Here is a 25,760-nt window from a genome sequence, read left to right on the forward strand (position 1 = left end):
CAGGTTATGCAAATTATGCAGCTCCTGTGAATAGAGCGCTTACTTTTCGCGACTGTGGTTTCAGTCATATTTTATCGTGACTGCATCGTGACATTTGATCGGAGCTGGAACTTTACTGCTTTTGCCACCAGGTATTCCTTATGCTCCTTTTAGCATCTGTTTTGCTAGCACGCGGCTATGCTCCTATGCTTTTATCCTGGATTTTATTGGAGCACTCGTCACGACCTTTATTGGTCGCCTGGATTTTAATATGATCACCTATTCTGCCAATGAACTGTACAATTTTGAACACACTTCGTTTCCTGATACTGATGTGCTGTCCACTCTACGCTCGTTACGACTTATATGTCGCCCAAGATACAGCCACAGAGGCTCTCGCCGGAATCTCCAAGCAACGTTACACCCTGCTGGTACAATTAACATGGTCTGGTCTAACAGGTATGTGGATTATCATCATCTTCCATCGCGGTGTTGTATATGTGTACTTTACCTGGCTATAAATACCTTGAGCGGCCTTGCTCCACCGGCCGGGGTGGTGGCTTGGCTGTCGTTTTCCGATCGGACGTGGCTGTATCTGCAGTAACACTGCCCTTCTTCCCCACCTTTGAATGTTTAGTGTTTAAAATATCTGGTCCATCCCATGTCCTGATTTTAAACCTCTATTGTCCACCCAAACTCAATATTGACTTTTTCTCAGAATTTTCTGAGTTGTTAACGCTCGCCAGCGCACACTGCTCTGCTATTCTTCCAACTGGTGACCTGAATTTTCATGTTGACAATATGAACTGTGTCCATGCTTCATGTTTTATGGACATTTTAGACTGTTTTAACTTCATTCAGCATGTTCATTTTCCGACGCATAAACATAGTCACACACTGGACTTGGTTTGCTCCTCTGGAGTGATTATTAATTCACTTGCAGGGGCTGAAGTTTCGATTAGTGACCATAAACTCCTCACTTTCAATCTCACTCTACCCGCCACTCAGATTGCCAGTGGGCGCACTATTTTCTTTAGGCAACTTGGAAAAATTGACCATGATCAACTCAGGCAAATAACTGGTGGATTATCTGTTATGCCATCTGTCGACCAGTACAATCTTGTTTTCAAGTGTTTATTGGATGACATTGCTCCCATGAGAAGTCGTATTGTTACATTTAAAAGATTATCTCCGTGGTATACACACAATCTTCGTAAAATGAAAGCTGTTGGCAGGCAGTTGGAGCGGAAGTACATTAAATCTGGTCTCCTAGTGCATAAACTTTTGTTTGATCAGCACCAAAATAACTATCGCGATGCTCTTACAGCCGCAAAAAGGGAGTTTTATTCAAGAACCATATGTAGTAATAGTTCTAATTCCAGAGTTCTATTTCATACAGTCAACAATCTGATCAAACCCTCTTGTAACTCAGACCTCCCGACTATTGAACGATGCAATGAGTTTCTTAAATTCTTTACAGATAAAATTAATGACATATTCAACTCTATTGCCTATAATCACACTTCTGTCCCTGTTGAGTTGTTTCCCTCCGTCCTTCCTGTCTCTGGTTTCTCAACTTTTAACACGGTTGACTCTGATTTTATTATACATCTTGTACTGTCAATGAATTCTACCACCTGTATACTCTATCCACTTCCTACGACTGTCTTGAAGCACTCTGTGTCTGTTTTTGAGCCCCACATCACTGCCATTGTTTATGCCTCCCTCAGTAGTGGGTTTGTTTCACCTGTTCTGAAGATGGCTGCTGTAACTCCAGTTCTCAAAAACCTGGCAGTGACATTTCGCTGTTGTCTAATTATCGGCAGATCTCAAATCTTCCATTCTTGGCTAAAGTCCTTGAGCGTGTGGTGGTGTGCCAACTACAAAACCATCTTCAAACAAACAGTTTATCTGAGAAATTTCAGTCTGGTTTTAGATTGGGACACTGAAACTGCCTTAGTTAGAGTTGTCAATGACCTTCTTTTAACTGCGGACTCTGGGGCATGTAGCATCTTAGTTTTCTCAGATCTGACTGCAGCTTTTGGTACCATCTGTCACAAGATATTGCTGGACAGGCTTAATAAGTGGATTGGTATATCTGGTACGGTGTTTAGCTGGTTTGTGTCTTATCTCACTGACCGTTCACAGTTTGTCAGTTTGGGTGGTCATAGATCTAAGACTATCCCACTGCACCAGGGTGTTCCCCAAGGATCTGTCCTTGGCCCACTCCTATTTAGTATCTACATGTTGCCTCTTGGACAGATCATGCATAAATTTGGCTGCTATGCTGATGACACACAGATTTACATCAGTGCTTGCCCTGATCTCACCTCTGCCACGTCAGTTTTATCTGCCTGTTTACTGGAAGTTAAAGTCTGGATGAATCCAAATTTCCTCAAATTAAACAGTTCTAAAACAGAGGTTCTACTAATTGGCACTCCTACCAATGTTAACCAGTGTAATGATTTTAAACTCTCGGTTGGTCATCTTCAAGTGTCTCCCTCTACCCAGGTGCGCAACCTTGGGGTGCTTTTTGATGCACAGCTTAGTTTTAACTTACACCCAAACACTTGACTAAAATAGCCTTCTTTCACCTACGTAACATTGCACGGATTAGACTTTTTTTTATCACGGCCTGATGCGGAAAGGCTTATCCATGCCTTTATTACATCACGCCTTGACTTCTGTAACTCACTCTTCGGGGGCCTACCAGCAAGCTCTCTGAGACATTTACAGTACATTCAAAATTCTGCTGCACGGGTTTTAACACATACTTCCTCGCGCCACCATATCACTCCTGTACTTCAGCAACTTCACTGGCTTCAAGTTAAATCACGTATTGATTTTAAGACTCTGATTTTAACATAGAAAGCAGTGCATGGGCTAGCACCTGATTACATTTGTGACCTGGTAACTCTGGCCACTCCCACCCGCAGTCTTCATTCTTCATCTGCAATCTTGCTGTATCAGCCACGCTGTAAACTGAAGACTATGGGTGGTCATGCTTTTTCGTACAGTGCGCCTAAGTTATGGAATGGCCTACCCACCAGCATCAGGAATGCTGTTTCTCTGGAATGTTTTAAGAAACTCCTTAAGACTCACCTTTTTACCGTTGCTTTTAACTTAGATTGATTATTTTTGTTAATTTTATCATCCAATTGTATTAATAGTTCATATTTTGGTCTTTTTATTTTTTTGACTGTTTTTATTATTCTGCTTTGTTTGCCTTGTCTCTCTGTTAGCGCTTTGGGACTGAGAAAAGCGCATTATAAATAAAATGTATTATTATTATTATTATTCACACCTGCCCAAACGAACTGCACCAAGAGGGAAAACGAACTCTAGTGCGATTCAACCGAACTAAATAAGGCAGGTGTGAAAGCACCCTTTATTAACTTAAATTTAATACCTTACATTTTTTTAAATTACCTTACAAATGTTACCTTATGTTAACTAATATGTTAACGGTGGCTCAGTGGTTAGCTCTGTCACCTCACAGCAAGAAGGTCGCTGATTCGAGTCCCAGCTCGGCCAACTGGCATTTCTGTGTGGAGTTTGCATGTTCTCCCTGTGTTGGTGTGGGCTTCCTCCAGTTGCTCCGGTTTCCCCTACAGTCCAAAGACGTGCTATAGGTGAATTGGATTAACTAAATTGGCTGTAGTGTATGAGTGTCTTTGTGAGTCCAAAAGTGTATGGGTGTTTCCCAGTAATGGGTTGCGGCCAAAAGGGCATCTGCAGTATTAAACATATGCTGGAATAGTTGGCGGTTCTTTCCGCTGCGGCGACCCCTGATAAATAAGGGACTAAATCAAAAAAAAATTTATGAATGTTACCTAATATGTAGCTACCTATTTTAAATAAATAAAACCTTATTGTAAAAGGTTATGGCGATGCGGTGGCACAGTGGGAAGCACAATCGCAGCAAAAAGGTCGCTTGTTCGAGCCTCAGCTGGATCAGTTGGTATTTCTGTGTGGAGTTTGCATGTTCTCCCTGTGATCGCGTGGGTTTCCTGTGGGTGCTCCGGTTTCCCCCACAAGTCCAAAGACATGCTATAAGTAAATTGGGTAAGCTAAATTGTCAGTAGTGTATGTGTGTGAATGAGTGTGTATGGACATTTCCCAGTGATGGATTGCAGCTGGAAGGGCATTCGCTGTGTAAAACATATGTTGGATAAGTTGGCGGTTCATTCCACTGTGGCGACCCCAGATTAATAAAGGGACTAAGCTGAAAAGAAAATGAAGGAATGAATTTAAAATGTTACGGAATTTTTAAATATCTTCTGTTCAATGTTATCAGTAATTATTGGACACAATTTTGAATAAAACTGTCTCTCTAACATTAGTACTTAAACATAAAAAACTGCATACAAGCTATATCATTTTGTGAAGAATAATTTCAATGAAGTAAAAGGAAGATTAAAGGAGAAAATCTAATTATTCCAGGCAGTACAAGAGTCTTTAAATAGACAAGAGAATCAATGGACTTTGTTAAACGTTGATGGCCTTGCATTGATGGACCTTTCCCATTTCCTTTACCTACGTTAAATGAAATGTGGACAGCTTATTTAAAAATGCTGACCTCTCCGCTGACTAAGGGTTTAGCAGAATAAAAGCTCTTGGCATAAAAAGTAATGTTTCACTTAAAGAGCTCCAGCATATTAGCATAATAAGAGCTTACATGTTGACAGATGGAAGAAGCCAGTGGATGTCAACAGGCCAGCTGGCCCTGTCTGATATTTCTGGATTGCTCTGATTCTTTTTGTTCGACAGGCATAACATTTTGTTGGCTTTGGCATTCTCTGCTTTGTGCCGGTTGATTCTCCAGCAGACAATAGACAGTAAAATGGTTCAGAGTACAGGAATTTTCCAGATTGAACATTATCAATTAACCTGTTAGGGGATGATGAAAGGAATGTCTATATCCATTTAGATGGATTTCAACAACATGTTAATAAACGAAAAGCAAGCAAAGCTTTTTATTGCATGAATACCAGTGGTGGAAAGAGTACTGAAAAATCAAACTTAAGTAAAAGTAGTATTACTTGCCTAAAAATGTAGTCCAAGTAGAGTAAAAGTATCTGTTGTAAATATTACTTAAAATATAAGTAAAAAGTAGACCTTTCAAAAGTACTCATGAGTAGTGAGTATTACGCTGTAAAAAGCCGATGGATTCACATGTAATTTGTGGATGTGTGTAAACGCAACATTCTGTAGTGCATTTAGTTATTGCCCAGCAGGCACACAATGTCATAAGACATTAATATTAGGTTAGATTTAAGGTGTGATGTCAGGTGACCAAAATTCAATGTCTAGCCAGAGCCCTAGCACAACGTTATGTTGATCACCAATAACAATGTCAAATGACGTTGATGTTTAGTTGATTTTAGGTTGTATTAGAAAGTGACCAAAATGCAACATCAAACTGACATCAAATACTGACATTTATTCGTCAGATATGGCAACAAACATCCAACGTCTGATAGACATCATAGGGGTATAATCCACACAACGTCAAGCTGTAACATCATTAGACATTGATATTTGGTTGATTTTAGGTTGGAGGTTTTACATTGACGTCGGCCTGACGTTAGGTTCTGACATCAACCCGATTTTCATTTCCAAACAAAATTCAACATCCCATGATGTTGGGGTACAACAACAACCGTTATCTTCTCATCAGTGACATGCATCTAAACAGTCTCTTGAAAGATTTTGGGTATCATCTTGGACACTTTTAATGCTTCCAAACAGTTTGTTGCAATTATAAATCACCCATGTCTTCAAGTAGTTCATTATGAGGCGATTTACATTCTATGTGCGATTTGATTGGACAGCAATAACAAGACAGATTTTTCTAATCCCCATAGACAAGAAAAAATAAAGTAGTGACTGCGGGTTGAAGTAAAGTAGTGGAGTAAAAGTGTCAATACTGCACTAAAACTTTACTCAAGGGAAAGTAAAAGTACAAGTTTTTAAAACTACTCAGTAAATTACAATTCCTGAGAAAAACTACTCAACTACAGTAAGTTGACAATTTGTATTTAGTTACTTTACACCACTGATGAATACTTGGAATAATGCACAGTAGTTTACTGAACAGATTTGGAACTGGTTCTTGGCTTGATTTTATGTTTAGTTTGGCTCTAAATCAGAATAGTCTGTCCTATGAAGTGTTGTTGAACCGTTTTATTATATGACTATTTCTTAGTATTGTAGGAGAGGCTATTTAACAACAGTGGTTTAAGCTATAGTATGCCAAAGGTAGACATGGGATGTTAACCACTTTTAAAGGGTACCTATTTCATCCCTTTTTCAAGATTTAAGATAAGTCTTTTGTGTCTCCAGAATGTGTCTGTAAAGTTTCAGATCAAAACACCCATCAGATTAATTGTTTCAGCTTTCAGAATATTGGTTATTCTCGTTTGAACACAATGTAGATGTTTTTGTTGCCTGTGCATTTAATACTAGTTCTCCCACCCACCGTTCCCACATGCCTGTCAGAGTGTGCCTCAGTCTCCACCTCGGCTGTGTCACATTAACAGCACAGTGACAGACATGAAGGAAGCAGATCTCACGTCACGTTTGTGAGCAATATCACAGTAAGAACTTTCCCAATGATTATTTGGTGTATTTGTTGTGGAGTTATTTCAAGCCATTGGATGAGTCACACATCTCAACAGTCAGTGTTTTTTTATGACTGTTTTATTTAGTTTTTTAGGGCAACAGTTTCTCCAGCAGAAAAGGATGCTCCACATCAAAAGCTACTGGCCAGGCCATGATTCAGGAAACATCTAAAAAAGATAGATCTCCAAATATGCCTTTTCAAGTTGTGTTCTTGAAAATAATGAAGACAATGATTTATTTAAATTATTTAGCCTGACATGTTTACTGCTCCAAAATATTTTAAATCTTTCTTAATATAAAATATATTGTGTTCAATGGGGAAAAGGTTTTTCACCCTGACATTAAAAAAAGAACTTAGAGCATTGATCAAAACACTGTGAAACCGTGATATTTTTAACCAAGGTTATCATACCATCATCTTATAGCAGACCATGCCTAGCCGAAGGTCTAAAAAATAAATCAGCATGATGGTGTACAACTACATTTCTAATCGAGCCACTTTTTGCAGTTATAATGAAGAACAGATTATAAGAACAGTTATGTATGGCTACAATTAGATGATAATGGCTAATTATGTGGGAGTGTGTTGCTAATATACCATAATAGTATATTGTATTACACAACTAAAGCTGCGGTCACACTGGGCTTTTCCTCCCATAGACCTCCATTCATACGCACGCGAATGCGTCAGACCGGAAACGCAAGGTCATGCGTCAAGTTTCGCATGTCGCTGCGGTGCAAAGTTCAAGCTTGGTGAACTCTGACCTGCGAAATCGCATCATTTGCCTGCGTGAGACCAATGGAGGATCAAAACAGCACCTCTCTGGACAGAAATTTAAAACATGGAGCAAATCGCTGGCTTTTTAATGTCTAATCATCTTGTTTAATCCTGCCCCTTTTCGCAGCGCCATACGACAGAATTTCGCACACACAAAGCCCAATGTGACCATAGCTTAAGTGTTAAGATTAAAGTCATTCACAGAACACTTAAAAATGAAATATTTTAATAAAAATATTTTGCTATGGTTACACTGTATTAGATTAAAAAGGTGAAATGATAAAAACGTAGCAATTATGATGTAACCTTGAATCAAATATGTTCATCTGTGAGGAGTGGAAAACATTACGAACAACATCTTTCATCATGTGATAAATGATCCTGATAAAAGTCCTGTATGCATCCTGAAATCAATCTTTCTACGTTCAGCTGCACTGAACGTACTGCATTACCTGTATTGAACGAGTAGCATGTATGAATATAATAGAGAGAAATGCATGTCTTAAAGCAGCAGCTGCTGCAGGGCTTTCTGGAAAAATGAAGAAGACAAGCAGCTCAACACATCTGAGTCCTTAATGGACAACTCATTCGTCATCTTCTTTAGCCTATTTACATTGATCTTCTTCAGCTCTTTTTTGTTTTTTTCTTTCCTGAGGGATTTTATTTAGCCAGGTGTTTTTCTTAAATTCAGGAAGGCAGGTGTTGGGAATTGTACTCTTGCAAATCTGCAGGTGTTGATGGAAGTTTAATTACAAGGTTGTGGGAAAAGTTGCAATCCCGAGAGCTAAAGTGAAATTAATACATGTTTATTGTTATTTCATCATTCTGTTTTAGTAGTCTTGGAGTTTAACTTTACCCACAGGTTTTTCCCTGTATAGTTATGTGTATCCTCTGGTGATGAATACGTACACTTAATGAAACTACGCTAGATTGTATTAAAAGAAAACATTGCATTGTCTTGGGTGCTAAAGCAGCACTATTAGCATGATTTCCTGGCTTGCAGAAAAAATTAATTATGACCAGATATTAAATTGCATTAATTACTATCAAGTTTGGCTTTTAAACTTTATTAAATGGGTTGGAGATGATGCTATAAGTTTTGTTAAGCCAGAATATTATACCATTATTTATTCACAATCATTTATAGTTATTTCTTATGTGCACAAGACAAAAAAGATATTACAAATATACTAAAACTATTTCAGGGAAAGCTACTAGGGTTCAAAATATAAATTGCTGAGGATCTTGTTTCTAAATGGCAAATGTAACCAGTACTTTCAGATTATTTATTACTTATTTATTTATTTTTCTTGTTATTTTAATTTTAAATTCTGGTAATTTAGTTGTGGTATGTTTATTTTTACAACTGTTTAAATACCTACAATGGGTTAAAATGTTCAATATTGAGAAAATCAAGTTTAAAGTTGTCCAAATTAAGTTCTTAGCAATGCCAACTCAAAGATTTTAGTTTTATTTTAATGAAAAATTTTGCCCACCTATTTTGCGCCTTTTTACAAGATGAAAGATAAGCCTTTGGTGTCTCCAGAATGTGTCTGTAAAATTTCAGCTCAAAATATAATTTATTATAGCCTTCAGAATATACCTATTTGGTGTCTTGAGTACATTGTAGCTGTTTTTGTAGCCTGTGGCTTTAAATGCAAATGAGCTTCTTCTCCCTGACCACCGTTCCCAGGAGTGTGTCTGCTTCTCAACATGCTTAGACAGAGACAGACTCGGATGAAGTGGAAATACAGCTAATTAGTCAAAAATGCCATGTAATTTTGTTTCATGTATTTGTGGTGGAGTTTTTTTAAGCCTTTCTGAAACGATGAGTCTCACACAAATGCCATTTGCAGTACACATACACACATATTGCCATTTGCTGACACCATGCGGCGGTGATTATAGTGGTTAAGAATTAGATAGCAATTTTTCTGTTTTTATTACAAACATGCTCTGTTTTAAAAACATTTTAAACTTAAAAAAATCACAGAGGGTTGTAACAAATATATACATGTTATTATAGAAACATGATGACTGTCAGTCAATTTGAAGGGCAGGGAAACCACACTCCTACGTCACGTTGCAGTTGGACCTCAAAATCACTGGGATTTGGGTCCTATTTTAACGACTTTTAAAAAAAAGAGACTTGTTGTGTTTATATCACTCCAATATTACAGTGAAAACACTATACCTACACACAGTTCTGTCCAAACAGCTTACAAAAGATGATTTTCATCATAGGTGCCCTTTAATAACGATTTTTTTCGTGATATAGTTGTAGTTTTAGCTGTACAAAAAACTTTTGCAGATATATAAAATAAAATAAAACAAAATGGACAACAGCAGCTGAAACATTCTTTAAATTATCTTCTTTTATTGCACAAAAGAAAGCGAATCATAATTTGCTGATCGATGACATTATTTCCATGTTTGGTCCTCTTTAGACGCAGACACTATTCAGCTGGGGATATTAGGTGTTTGCAATAAAAAAAAGCATGTTGTTTGTCTCACTGAGCTCTTCAGGTTCTCTGCCAACATGGTGCCAATGTTCTGTGGCTATTTTGCTGATAAATGCTTGACTAAAACAGAACAGACAGGTAGCTGACGACAGCGGCACTCCAGTTAACAAAACTCCGCTTCCACAACAGCTTCAACACAAGCTTATTTTCAACTTGTTTTAGCTGTAAACCCTAAAAAAACATCCTATATTATTGCACTTGCATACATGGATGACTTTTAGTAAAACTTTTAGTGAATACTAACAGATATTGATAGTACTAGAGACTGAGGATGAAAGAAAGGAGAAATCTGCAATGATCCAGTAAAGAAGGGCAAATGTGTTCGTCCATGGTTAACGGGTGAATGACCGCTGCTGAAGCTGATATGCAGAGTCATCAGTGAGATCTGACAGATGGCGATGATATAAAGCTCATGAGGACAGTGGTGGACCCTTTTCTTCTGTTTGCCCTTTATCATCTCAGGCTGAAAGTTTGGTACAAGTTCAATGCAAGTCAGTGCTGATTTATGTGACCTGCAGTTTCTCCTATAGATATAGGACAGGGAGAGAGTGAAACTTGGAGTCTTTTAGTGACAGAAGCACCTTAAAGGATCTAATACTCATAGCCAAAAGCTTTTTCAGTCTTTGTTTGGGGGTAAAAATAAGTTTGAAATACCTGAGAAATGGTATAGTGTTAGTGGAAGAGTGGCATTTAGATGAATATGCAAACGTGTTTTCATGTCAATAACAAAAAGACATTACTCAAGTGTAGCATTAATAAAACAGCAGTTAGCATCTGATCCTGGTAATTATTGATGTTTTCATGAGCTCTACAATTCAGAAAGTTAAGCCACACACCATGTAAAGATGAATAAATTTACTCCACAACAACTAAATGAATGTATCCATTAACCTTTCAAAAGCATCAGTGGATCAAATGAGATGAGGTCAGTCAAATGAGGTCAGTCAATTGGTCAGTCAGTCGACAGCAGCCTCTGGTGGATTTACGCAAGAACAGCAGGCAAGAATGGCACTCGTGAGAGAAATCTGAGATCTCAAAAAATGTACACTGCAGCCTTTGGTGGATTCATGAAAACAAAAACTGTTAAAAAACTTACCTCCTGGGATGTATTTTCCTCTCTGCAGAAATGTATATAGCGGTACGTTTTCAGAATAAGCCTGGGTTAGACATTTTAAACTATTGATAAACAAATTCAATACAGAAAAGGTAAATCACACTATAAGTAAAGCTCCATCTCTTTTACATTTTGTATTACTCTATTCAAAGTACAATAATCTAAGGTGCTTGCTTTGCTTGGGCTATTATCAGGATAAAGGGGATGCAGCAGAGAAATACAATCAAAACTCTGTGAACGTCTGATGTTTTATGCCATTCAGCTGTGAAGCAAGATCCTCTGTTTTGTCATCACTAAGACATTATAATGCAATACATTAGGCAAGGGAATAATTTAAAAAACTAGTTCTAAAGTGATGATTTTGAACTGGATTTTGCTGTTTAGACAGTCATCTCATCTGCAGATACCAAATCCATGGCAGAAGAAAGTAGTTCTTCACACAAAAGGGTTTTTAAGACTCTCCTCAGTGATGGGAATAACGTTACTAACAGCGCTACTTTTTCAGTAACAAGTAATCAAATGAAGTACTGATTGCCCCGTTACAACGCCATTACCGGGTGTGGGCAGGACACATAACCAACCAGTGATTATTCAGTTCAATTCAATTTATCTTCATTTGTATTGCGCAATGTAGATTTTGTCAAAGCAGCTTCACATAGAAGATTATAGTAAATTGAATACAATGTCAGTTCAATTTTCAGAGTTTAAGTTCAGTTCAGTTCAGTTCAGTGTGGTTTAATATTCACTACTGAGAGTCCAAACACTAAAGAGCAATCCATTGGTGGGAAGCTCTACAAGTCCCGAACTATGCAAGCCAGTGACAACATCGGCGAGGGAAAAACTTCACCCATTGGCGAAAGTGAAGGATAAAAAACCTTGAGAGAAACCAGGCTCAGTTGGGCAGGACCATTTCTCCTATGGCCAAACTTCTTGTGCAGAGCTGCAGTCTTGGCACCGGGGCTGGAGAACACTAGACGTCAGCAAAGACTCATCTGCCACAAATGCAATTTCTGTATATGATTTCAATCATTTTTTTAATTCAAATCACTGTATTTTGCATATTTCCTGCTCAATTACAGTGTAGGAAGCGAGCTGAGGCAGCACCGAGCTGTGCCTCACGTCAGATTGCAGAGTCCCTTGTAAACTGGCTTGAGCCCGCCCCTTTTGCTCACTCCAGTTTGCAAATCCTGTGTGTGTGTGTGTGTGTGTGTGTGTGTGTGTGTGTGTGTGTGTGTGTGCACACAAGCAAACTCAAGTTTACATTATTTGTACACTGGATTCCACTTTAATGAAAATACATTTAAAAACTCGATTATTGTAACCATTTAGAAGAAAACAGCATGCTTTACTATTGCTTTTAGACCTACAGTAGGGTGCCGCCATCTTGGAAGGTCTCTGTGTCTGACATCATGGGGTTGGTTCTGTTCCCTCAGCTGAACAGATACAGTGGAAGTAATGGACTGAACACGGAGACTGTAATGCCTATTTTAACCCAATGCGTGACCTGGAGCTGGTGCAAATACAACCATCAGATGTGGGTCTAATATAAAAATATATATATTTATTCAATTTGTCTTTTTTTCCTTTCAATTACCGATCATTTGATGTGCTTTGACTCACTCTCTGTATTACGCTGCCTGACTGTCTGTCTGGGTTTCAACCATAATTGTAAAGGACTGAAACACGGAGACTCGATCTCTCAACATGTATGGAGGATAAAAACCTAACATGTGAAAAATGGCACCGATCTTAGTTTGGTTTAAACACAAACAGAGGTGAGCAGCTGTAGTAGTCAAAAAAGTGAAAGTACCCGCCTCCATTACGTCAATAGCAGACCTTGTTGAAACCATGGTTGAAACCCAGACATGCAGTCGTAATACAGGGAGTGAGTCAAAGCACATCAAATGATCGTAATTAAAAGAGAAAAAAAGAAAAATAGAATAAATATATATTTTTATATAAGACACACGTCTGATGCTTGTATTTGCACCAGCTCCACATCCACAACTTTACGCATTGGGTTAAATTACGCTTTACAGTCTCCGTGTTCAGTCCATTACTTCCACTGTATCTGTTCAGCTGAGGGAACGGAACCAACCCCGTGACGTCAGACACAGAGAAATTCCAAGATGGCGGTGCCCTAGGTCTAAAAGCTATAATAAAACATGCTGTTTCCTTCTAAATGGTTACATTTAATCAAATTTTTTAAAAAATATATTTACATTAAAGTGGAATCCAATGTACAAAATAATGTAAACTTGACTGAGTGCTTCATTTTCCCTTTAAAGTAATGCAATAGTTACTTTCCCTGGTAATTAGTTACTTTTATAATCTCAGTTACTAACTCATTTACTATTTGTGAGAAGTAATTAGTAACTAATTACTATTTTAAAGGAACGTGCCCAACACTGGTATTAATGCAAATAAATGTACTCTATATTAATATAAGCATTGCTTTCCCAACATTCTGCATAAAGAACTAAACGTGCAAGAGCTCACAAACCATAAACATAGTTGATTCCCCTTACAGGACAGTCTCATAGATTCAGCTATTGACATGAGGTATAAACCAGAGCGCAGCAGTCCATTTCTATTTCCTATGGTAGACAGGCTGCAGTGCAGTGCTGCCATATAATACACAGGCAGTAAGTAACTCAGTGAGCCATACAGTAGATGATTGGACAACCTCCACTTCAGCTGCATCACTGCCATCGCAACGCATTCTTTTAAACAATGAATCTTGTAGCTGGATTTCACAACATAAAACAAAATCAAAATAAATTGTTCTCTGTTCTGTATTCACTCTTGAGTTATTCATTTTTTTTTTCACCTATGAAGCTGTACTAGTGCACTAGCTGCTTGATGTTTCTTGTTTCATTACACTGTCATTGTGTGTCTTTCTGAAGGACTTTTCTAAAATGTTTTTTTTTCACACAGTAACAGCTGAAGCTTTACAGGCCTTGTGGGAATTTGTACTTCTGGAGGGGATTTGTCGAGACTTATGGCGGCAAGTTTGGACAAGGTTTGTTCAGTTTCTCTGGGGAAAGTAAACTGCAGGAAGCGGGAACATTTGGGATCTGGATTAGGGAGGTTCAAGTCATGTCAGATCTGATTAGCAAGAACAGTTTCCTGAGATGAATTTACAGAAAGGATCATTTATTAATTGTTATTTCGCTGCAAAGAGACAGAGAAAAGCATTTGATTTCATAGAAAAGATGCCAAATTATGTTTTAAAGAGGCTTTTTTGCATTGTAATGTTGCTGTTTGAGCAAAAATTACACTATATCCCTGATACACACTATATGGCTACATGATCCACTTCAAAGCAGTGATCTACTGAGAAGTATTTTTATTCTTTTATTTTAGGATATTTTTTCTTCACTATTAGAACAAATCACGGTACTTTTTTCTGCACTACATTTCATAAATGTCACAGAGTAAAAAGTATTTTGAACTAAAGGATCACCTATAAACCTGATAGTGGTGTGCGATTCATGATCAAGCTTGACAAATCATCCTGAACAATACATTTATGAACTGGAAAGATCTGATTGCACCGTGAAGCTTTAATATGAGCTCAGGTATATTCTGTTTCCACTGATCATTCTTGAGATGTTTCAGCAGCTTAATTTGAGTTCACCTGTGGTAAATTCAATTGATTGGACACAATTTGAAAAGGCATACACCTGTCTATATAAGGTCCCAGGGTTGATAGTGCATGTCAAAGCACAAACCAAGCATGCAGACAAAGGACTTGTTTGTAGACACAAGGCTGGGGAAGGTTACAGAAAAAATTCCTCTGCTCTGAAAGTTTAAATGAGCACAGTGGCCTCCATCATCCTTAAGTGGAAGATGTTTGGAACCACCAGGACTCTTCCTAGAGCTGACCAGCCATCTAAGCTGAGTGATTGGGGAGAAGGGCCTTAGTCAGGGAGGTGATCAATAACCTGATGGTAACTCTTGTCTGATCTCCAGCTTTCTTCTGTGGAGAGAGGAGAACCTTACAGAAGGACAACCATCTGTGCAGCAATCCACCAATCAGGCCTGTATGGAGAGTGGACAGACGCAAGCCACTCCCCACCTGGAATTTGTCAAAAGGCATCTGAAGGACTCTCAGACCATAAGAAACAAAATTCTTTGGTCTGATGAGACTAAAATTGAATTCTTCGAAGTGAATGCCAGGCATTACGTTTGGAGAAAACCAGGCACCACTCATCACCAGGCTAATACCATCCCTACAGTGAAGCATGGTGGTGGCAGCATCATGCTGTGGGGATATTTTTCAGCAGCAGGAACTGGAAGACTAGTCAGGATAGACAGAAAGATGAATGCAGCAATGTACAGAGTCATGCTAAATGAAAACCTGCTTCAGAGTGCTCTTGACCTCAGACTGGGGCGACGGTTCATTTTCCTGCAGGACAATGACCCAAAGCACACAGCCAAAATATCAATAGAGTGGCTTCACAACAACTCGGTGAATGGCCTTGAGTGGCCCACCCAGAGCCCAGATCTAAATCCTATTGAACATCTCTGGAGAGATCTGAAAATGGCTGTACACCGTCGCTTCCCATCCAACCTGCTAGAGCTTGAGAGGTACTGCAAAGAGAAATGGGCAAAAATTCCCAAAGACAGGTGTGCCAAGCTTGTGGCATCATATTCAAAAAGAATATTTTTGAGAAACTTGAGGCTGTAACTGCTGCCAAAGGTGAATTAACAAAGTATTGAGCAAAGGCTATGAATACTTATATACATGTGCTTTTTCAGGTTTTTTATTTTTAAAAAATTTGCAACAATTAAAAAATCTTTTTTCACATTGTCATTATGGGGTATTGTGTGTAGAATTTTGAGGAAATAAATTAATTTAATCCCTTAATGTAATAAGGCTGTGACATAAAAAATGTGAAAAAAAGTGATGTGCTATGAATACTTTCCGGATGCACTGTATTTTATTATGAACTACATTTCTCTTTGTTTGGTATCTCACATGATACAGCATTGCATTTATGATGTAAGGCCTATGGATCTTGTAATATGTAGTTCAACAGAAGAACTCAAATAGTATGGATGCTTGAGCAAATACAGTTTTGTTATGGTTACTTGTTAACTCTCTTAGGTTTAGTGTACACTCAAAAAATGCAGGGTTGTGACCCAATGTTGGGTCAAATATGGACAAATTGTTTGATAGAACAAGTCGGAATTTAAGATATAATTTACTGAAAAAAACTTGAATTTATTGAATTTATTGAAAACAAACAACACAGTTATTTTTTAGAATGTATGATTTAGTATAGTTGATTTGTTAAAAAAATTATGCTTCATAAGTATTTAAAGCTTTGCAGAATCATAGTGTCCTGTATTTTCATTGAGCATGTGCAATATGTAACACACAATCTGAACACTGGCTTTCTATGTGAGCACTTTATGTCTTTGTTGTCAGAGATCATATTTTAAAGCATTTAACACACAGATAAGTTATTTGTTGTTGTGGAGTAACTGAGATACAGATTGTAAAGACACCTCTCTTTTCCCAAAAGGAGCAGCAACTCATTTGCATTTATAGTGACCAAAAAGGGGCATTTACAGTACAGCATGCTATAATAAATGATCTGAGCTGTATTTTGAGCCGGACAACCGAGACGTAACAGGACCAATTTAAATATGGTGTATCTAGTGCTTTAATTGTGTCTATTTATTAAATAAGTAAATCCCCTTCACTTGATAAGTGGGACGACACTCACTACAAGTAATTAAAAAACATCATTTGGCTACAAGAACACTTGGTTGACCAATCATAAGAAATTAACCTCTTTTACACAACACCTTTCACTGGTTTAAAAGGTATATGAATATATTTTTACCTCATTTACTTCATATAAGCATTAAAGTCTAAAGTGTACAGTGAACGTATTTTGTACTGTTGTGCTGGGAGTCACACAGCCTTTGAAAACCTTGGACTGAAACACCTCTGTGAATTAGCACAGAACAGAACCAAATCTAATGAAGAATCCACTTTTTCTAACTTTTGCCACTTGGTGGCAACATTAACACATATTGTAGTCAGCTAACAGTATTTGACCCCTCAATATCCTGTAATTAGTTCCACTCATAATACTGCATAACACAGGTCATCTTACTAAATACTGCCATGCAGGCAAAAAAAAAAAATAATAATAAAAATAAGAATCTACATTAAAAATATACATATGAAATATCTTTTTGCTTCAGCAGTGATATGGTTTCCTGTAAAAAAACAACAACTAAAATATGACAAAAAACCTGCTGAAAATTTTTAAAAACATTTGTATTATTGTTGAAGAATAAGAGAGCTACTATAAAATGTACACTTTTTTTTTTAATTTAAGCAGAGCATTCTCTTTAAATTACATACGGCATATACACACTGGAAAACCCAAAAGGTTAAGGTAACTCAAACCATTTGAAGAAACCGATTGCAACAAACCATTTAAGTTCAAAAATGAATCGTAATGAGTTCTGTGAACTTAATCCATTTGAGTAAACAAAGCAATTTGAGCACAGTAAAACGCAATAAATGAAGAGAACTCAAACCAATTGAGTACTGTAAAACACAATCAGTTAAAACAACTCAAACCATTTGAGGAAACCGACTTCTACAAACTAATTCAGACGAATCTATATGAGTACTGTGAACTGAAGTTGAGTTTAGTTTAAGTTGAAATTTGAATTAATGAGGTATTTAATTAACTCATTACCTTCAACACTTTGTTCAAAACTCTTTCAAATGAGTAGAATTAACTTTCAGTCAATTTTGAGTTAACTACACTCATTTCATTTGATAAAGTCGACTGTTGGGTTTTACAGTGCAGTATATGCTCTATTTAAAAATAAAAATGCTAAATTATTTCAACTTTCAAGCCAAAAGAAAAATATCTCTTTTCAATTTCCAGGCAGAATCGCTAACTCTACTAACATACAGTAATCTCTAGTTATAGATATTCACAAATGTAATTAACCTCAGATTTACAATCCCAAGATAAGCTCAGTTTAATATATTGTTAATGAGAATCCGACTTCTGACATTTCACTCCCACTTACTCTCATTAGCATAAAACTATGTAAAAAAAGCATATCAAACTATCTGCTCTAATACAACTAATGGGATGAGCATAACAGATTTATTAAGTTTAACATGTCACAAGCTGCTGTCTAGGGTTTTTTGATTGACTTCCAATTAAGGTGTGCTGCTTGTATAAACACCAACCACGAATGATTAAGGTTCAATAAAGATGTAATATTAATGTCATGAATATTACGTAGTCATGATTCCTGAAACCATCCTGCAGGATTGTGGCCTTGATTACAGCACATCTACCTGTAAAAATGACCTTCTTTCATGAAGGTAGAGCGAAAACATGTCCTTGCACACTTTTACTGTGGGCCAGTGGTGGGCAAACTTTTTAGGCCCGAGGGCCACATCAAGTTTTGCAAACCAGGTGAAGGGCACATGTCAAATCCTTCAAAAAATAGCTTTTATTTATAGTGGCAGTGTGCGTGAGACATGTAATATTGGACAGGAACATGTCACATTAACACAAAACTGATTTTTTTAATAGTTATTATTGAGTCAAATTTACAAGTCAAATGAATTTAAACTGCTATTTATATTTATCATCACTCATCAATAATCATAAAACAATAAAATAATCTCTTATAAAATATAATAATAATGTAATAATTTTTTACAGTGGAGAATTGAAAATATATTGTCTTATAGAAAAAAATCTCATATTAACACATTAAAAAATTCTTAAGTTTACTATTCAGTCAAATTGACAATAATCTAATTTGCACTGCTTTTAGAATATTAAGATCAATCATCATAAAACTTGATAAAACCATACATTTTTGATAAAATTACTTTTTAAAGTGGATGTTTGCATGGAAAATATATTCAATGACAAAAATTCACAATTAATCAGCAATTGTTATATAATTTAAGTCAAATTCACAACAATCTCATTTGAGCTTGTATTAATATGCTCATATCAATCATTATAAAACGGAAGAAGAATCTCAGTCTTTGTTATTTCAAGTCATGTTAATATGAGTGTGTTAATGTGAACAATGAGCCTGAAAATAAATTATATTAATATCAACAGCAACACCCTCGCAAAATACCTAGCTGATATAGTCGTTGCCTAACGACATTAAAAAAGCGCAGCGTGCTCCTTTTTTTCTTGTCAACAAGAAGGCAGTGTGGTGCACCTCACGTTTTTGGAACGTAAATGCACGTTTGGTGTGATCGGCCCCTAAGGTCGTAGTCTTTAAAAACAGCAATAATTTCTTGGCATATTCGACCTACCGCTTTCTGTCCGATATTGGTAAAGAAGTATTTTGTTGTCCATTCTTCCTTAAACACATGACACAGAGTCTATTTTTATTTTTTTTGCCAGACTCATTTTCAATCATTAACGGTTGAGTGCATTTTAATATCCGAGAGTGTTTTCTAATTCTACTGGTTGCACTAACAGTACCACGTGGCGTTTACTTGTATTGCATCATTAATTTACTACTTCTGAACCAAACCGTTACTCTGAACCAGCATTGTAAAAACTCCATCGCCGGCTGGATGTAAGTGTTCAGCGGGCCGCATATGGCCCGCGGGCCGTAGTTTGCCCACCTCTGCTGTAGGCTCACTCTGATTAAAGTAATCCGTTTTGTAAATGTTAGTTATCTAAAAACAACAATGGAAGCTACAGTACTTTACTTCGGAAGAGTTTAGGAGAGATTTTGTGGATGGACTTGTTTCTGTTCACTGCTTTTTTAACACTAATGTGTAATGGTCCCCTAATGATTGCCAAAACCTAAATTTGTTTAATGGACAGTGAAAAATAGGCATGAAAGGAGAAATGCAAATTGCCTTATGGCAGCAGGTAATACATGTACATGTCATATTTATATCCAGATACTAAATATGCATGGGCTGTTTACACTTTGACTATATAGGCTAAATGGCATATCGGCAAATGTGATTGCTGTGAGTGAAGACTCATTTTCAAGGGACCTTGGTGACAAGTTCATGCAAAACATATTTACACTTTGTTTGCAAATGCCTGGAGCAAATGTACTGTGGCAGCTAAATGGAGGAAAGGAAACATAAATCTAATTTGTCATCTAAATGGCCGGAATATTTAAATTCAGACTGTAATTTGAGATGGTAACGGATGTGAACTGCATAACTGACATTATGTTTGCAAGTACAACAGAATATTACTTATTAAAGTCATACTTTTGAAGTTCACCCAAAAATGAAAATTCTGTCATTATTTCACTACCCTTTACTTATTCCAAATCTGTCTGTGTTTCTTTTCTCTGTTGAACACAAAGAAGGATATATTGAAGAATGTTAGAGGCACGTATGGAATGCTGGATATCTCAGCATTGCATAATATATCAGCTTGATATAGACTGACCCACACACCCCCTTCCCTAAACCCAACCTATAGTGCTTTCAAGACCAAAGTGAAAAGCCATCGCGGACCGCATGCTTCTACTGCAACCTAGTGATCATAGTATTACAATTAGTTTTTATTTTTACATAATTTTCAGAGCTCAAAATGAAGGTTTTACCAAATTTATATCTGACCACACCAAACATAATTAATTATTTCTTAGCCACAAATTTTAAATGTATCAAAACAAGCAAAATATAGCTGTATACTGCACATTTTATTTAACAAAACATATGCACAGTAATCTGTCCTGGCTAAAGGTCCCAGATCATCAGTTAACTAAACATAAATGGGGAGTTAATCTCCAATTAAAGCAATGTTATTGTAAAAAATTATAATTAAACCATATTAACGCAAAAGAAAGCAGGTAAAAAACATACCGTGTGATAATGAAAGGATAATCACACACACACACACGATTAATGTTAGACCTATAAATAATCTCTTCAAAGAATTAAAGCGAAAGCAACCGGTGCTGCTTACAAAAAGACAAATCTGGAGCTCTTGAAAGCAGCAGGACTGTGGGGGCATGAGCACAACTTTTTGTCTACTCTATTCGAAAGAGAACCGATCACATCAATTGTGTTTCTAGACACAGTTGCTTCACGCAAGGAAACGGGAGCGTGCACGCGTTTTAAACAGTCGCGCGCATCACCTCAGCTGATCATCCTCCATTCGGTATTCACCTGCTTTCTATTGCTCACGCGAACGCAATTATATTTGTCAGTTGTGTTGCTTCTCAATTCTATGATCGGCTTTGCATGCATATTGGACCATCCTTATTGTGGAACCCTGCTTTTAAGAATTATTATCTGGGAAAATGATTTTCATCTCAAATTATTGTCTTACCCGACACCGCTGAATCTACCTGCATTAGTTAATGTCAAGCCCTGTTAATGACCTCCAGAATCAAGAGTGTCTATGCTCCACGGCAGTTACTGCATGTCAGGATTGCCTTCTGAGGCACTTATTTATTAATAAATAGTCATTAATAAATAGTATTTTAACTATTTAACTATTAATAAATAGACATTTATTAAATGAAGAAAAGATTCACAGCAAATTCTGTTTTTACTGTTGATATTTGGTGCCAATAATTAAGAATGACAATTTTGTTCGTTTTGAATCATTGGATGGAAATGCTGCTTTCTTTTATGTGATATTCCAGTTTTGCGCATAAAGTTAATTTGCATTTTTAGATGGAAACATAGCTAACGAGGAAATATTGTACTGATCTGTCCCTTTAAATAGCATGCTGTACTTAAAGGAAATTCTGACCTGTTTACACACATTCTTCTGTGATAATAAACAACGTAAGCCCAAAAGATTGCACACGAGATTGTAGAAAAATCAAAACACAATGTTGCTGGTTTATCCATTAATGGCATCCAAAAATGCCTATTTTTGTTGTCACATGATCTCTTAAAGGTCCTGTGAGTGCTTTGTAATGTGTATTTTTATATGATGTTCAACGTAATCTCAACCGAAACATGTAGAGAGGGTGCCAAAAGCTTTTCGTTTTATCACTGCTCTGCCAGTGATAGTGGTTGAATTCAAGCGCATCAAATGTAAAGCTTCTTGAGGGGCACGGAGCATACTAGAGAGCATTTGATTGGTCAAAATTTGATGAGAAACTGAAGTATAATGGCCCGTTTCCACTGAGTGGTACGGTACGGTACGGTTCGGTTTGGTACGCTTTTATGGCCGTTTCCACTGTCAAAAGGCGTACCGAACCGAACCGTACCGTACCACTTTTTCGGCACCCTTTCGAAAGGGTACCAAACACAAGAAAGGGTACCAAAAGGCGGAGCCACACGCGCAGCTGAATGCTATTGGTTTACAGAGATACGCCATTCTCTTACGCAACAAGCCAGAATGAAAACAAAAAACCCGCCATGTTTGAAAAACACAGCGAGAGATTATAGCGGAATTAAAAATACATATAATAATGAGCCATGGTCGATCTGGGCTCAAACAAACCTTGTCGTCGTCTTGATGAACAGCAACAAATCCAAGAAGAAGAGCAAATTTACCCTGTGCCCCGTAGTTTTTTACGAGCCAGTCTGAGGCGCGAGCGAATTCGCTTTCTTGCTCGCCGCGCGTCTATATCTGAAATAAGAAACTTCTTGAGCTGATGATGATAACAACCTGCGCTTGATTATTGACGTGCTTTTGAAACCCGATCCTGTCAGACACTGACAAATGCGAGAGTGAAGCGCGGAAAAAACAAGGGAGGAGCCGGAAAAAAGGAGCACATTATTTTTCAGCAAACATGAACAAAATGCAATGTATAACTAACTAATTATCTTCACCTTTTGGACTAATATGAACTGGGAATGACGGAATTACTCTCTAACAGAGGCTACATGTGCTGCTGAAGATTACAGACACAGATAAGGGGTTTTCACTGACTGTAGGCTATAATTTCTGTTGTTTTGAACCTAAATACGGGCGAAATGTCTGCTTTATGTAGTTCTTCTGTAGTTGGTAACATATCGGAGACTGTAAGGGGTTGTATGTGTTTATATATGTTCATTTATTTAGTTATTTAATATAATTACAGACGTTACAGTAGGCTGTTTCGCACTGTCTTTGATCTGCAGTTAAAATCAACTCATGTTCATTGAAAAGTTAGTAATGTTAGTAAAGTTAGTAACTTCTACACAAGTATTTATGTGTGTAAAGCATCTGTTTGTGAGAAGTGCTTCTCATATGATATGTGAGCGACCTGTACAGCTTTATTGTAGACATTTCCTCGAGCGAGAATGACGTCGACTGAAACTTTCTGTCATACACCATGCCCATCAAAAGGGTACCCATGTTAGTGGAAACGCAAGCCTGATAAAGGTGACCCGTACCAAACCAAACGGTACCTTACCGTACCAGTCAGTGGAAACGAGCCATAAGGTGGTGTGAATAAAACCGTTAACCAATTTAGGTGAAAATGACAAACTACAAGCTTTACATGTTTATATCTGTTTTACATCACATAAACACAAATTTTGTCACTGTTTTGGTGCACACTAGCTTATAGATATACTAAAAGCTAACAATGGTGGTACTAAAATATTTATTTTTTTTATGGGACCTTTAAAGACATACTTTTTGATGTTTATACAGAACTTATTCGGTAAACGTGTTTCCATCATAGTTTATGTGCATTATTTCTTATCGAATAAAATGTTTGTTTTTTTTCCGCATACATTTTTTAATGCACATTTTCAAAATTTATGTGCATTATATTTAAGCATTAAGCATTTGTTATGCGATAGTTCTAAATGCGCATAAAAATAGGTAGATGGAAATATAGGCTAGCTATTGACATTGCTTTCAGTTATATTTTAAATGTTTTCACTGTGAAAACTTTCAAGGTCAACATACAATAAGGGTTAGAAGTATTAAGTATACTTACAATTAAATAATAATCTTGTAAAGTATTAATTATAATATCAATGTATTGATGAGGTTGCATAAAGTGTCCTTATGAATTTATGAAGCATGAATTGAAAGTGTCAAGGAATTCAGAAACCTTGAGATGAGCCAAGACTCAAAACAATGACCTGTCCACCTCTGGCCAATCTGCTGAATAAATCTTTAAAAGACAATCAGCCTTCTGAACTCCAGCTGACCAGCTGCCAAACATTAAAGACAGAGCAGCTTAGGCACAGGACCGGCCCGAGGCGATGGAAACCACCTTCACCCTCAACAAACACACACAGATTCCACTGTAGGCGAACATGATTAGCGGTATACCTTCTGTAGCTCAGCCATAAAAATTTAATTGATATTTTATGCACATGTTTATTTAGTAAATTAAACACAAAAAATATAATAATTAGACTTAATTATCTGATGATAACTGAAGCTGAGGCTGAGACAATCAAAAATCAGTATAGTGGGTGTCTTTAACTTAATACTTTCAAGACAAAATTGTATTTGTTTTATTTGGTTTTATTCAAAACGGTTTCATTATAATTCTACTAATTGGTATTAGTAGATAATGGTGTTTTTTTTATCAGCTGCAAACCAGTGAATTGTATATTGTAAGTAATTTTTTTTTCTTCCAGTTATAGTCACAGTCATGAGGGCTCTAAATAGAAAGTCATAATTAGTGTCTGCTAGCAAAAAACTGTGCTCAGACTGATTTACATGTTTTTAAAGGCAAACTCTGCATTTACATTGTTAAATATCTTTAATATTAAGTGGTAAACATTGAACACAACATTCATATTTTGCTTCCATGAGAACAAAAAAGATGAATCGTCCGGACGTGGTTTTGGAAATGTATCCAGCTACACAAGGAAGCCACAATAGTTGTTATTTCAAACATAACTAACAGGGTTGTTATGTATGTATAACCACTAGTACTCAAGCAAGCACTTTATTCTGTGTTTATTTGAGTACTAAAGTATTAATTAAATCAAAACCATGATCTTTCATTCGAAACACTTTTAGTTTTAAGTCCACAGTTAATTAATAATTCACAAATAAGCAGATGACTTTCACTGTAATGCTTTTTCCACTTCAGCAATGAAAGCCATTTGCACAGAGTTCCAAGCATGAGCTAGTTCTAATATCTTAAAGGGACAGTTCACCATAAAAGGAGAAGTCGCTCAAACTCAGAGCTTCCAAGGTGTAGTTGACTTTTTAAATTCAGTATCTATTTTAATCGATTATTGTCCCAACTGTGTGTGTAGTCACCTGACCCCGCTCTGTTAAGGCCGATTTATACAGATTTATATTGAGAGCATGCATGGTCCAGCGCAGCCTTCGCACGGTCGCATACCCACGCACCTCTCAAAAATGCTCTCTGTTTGGTTGGTTTGGAATCGTTGACACGCATGGGTGGAGACCCGTAGGACAGCAGAGAGCCGGTTGGAGTGAGTGTTTACAAGTGTGGAGTCCAGTGGAGGAGCTGTTTTGTGTTTACCTTATGATTAAAGTTGCTGCACGTCTGCCTGTTCCGGCCTCGGAATGAGTGAGTTTACATGTACATTAAGGTAGCGTTCAGAAAAAAACAAAACACCAGAGAAGAAACTCGTTTCAAAAGTGTTATTGCAACATAAACAGCATGCAGAAGAATGTCAATGCACGGCTACGCACAAGGCATGCGTCGTGGGTCACGATGATCACTCGATGCAGATGTATAAATCAGCCTTTAAAGTCTGAGGCTGATTTATTCTTCTGCGGCCACTTTGCAGCCATGATCCCTGGTCAAGTAAGATGATGGACCCATTCTTGAGCCTTTGCAC

General features: G+C 37.1%; 1 pseudogene; it reads left to right on the plus strand.

Annotated features, from left to right (window-relative positions):
- The first annotated feature begins 311 nt into the window (after positions 1–311).
- LOC130247980 (uncharacterized) overlaps positions 312–25,760 on the plus strand; it is a 62,892-nt pseudogene continuing 37,443 nt past the window's right edge.

This window comes from Danio aesculapii, chromosome 20, assembly GCF_903798145.1.
Source record: "Danio aesculapii chromosome 20, fDanAes4.1, whole genome shotgun sequence".
Lineage (NCBI taxonomy): Eukaryota > Metazoa > Chordata > Actinopteri > Cypriniformes > Danionidae > Danio > Danio aesculapii.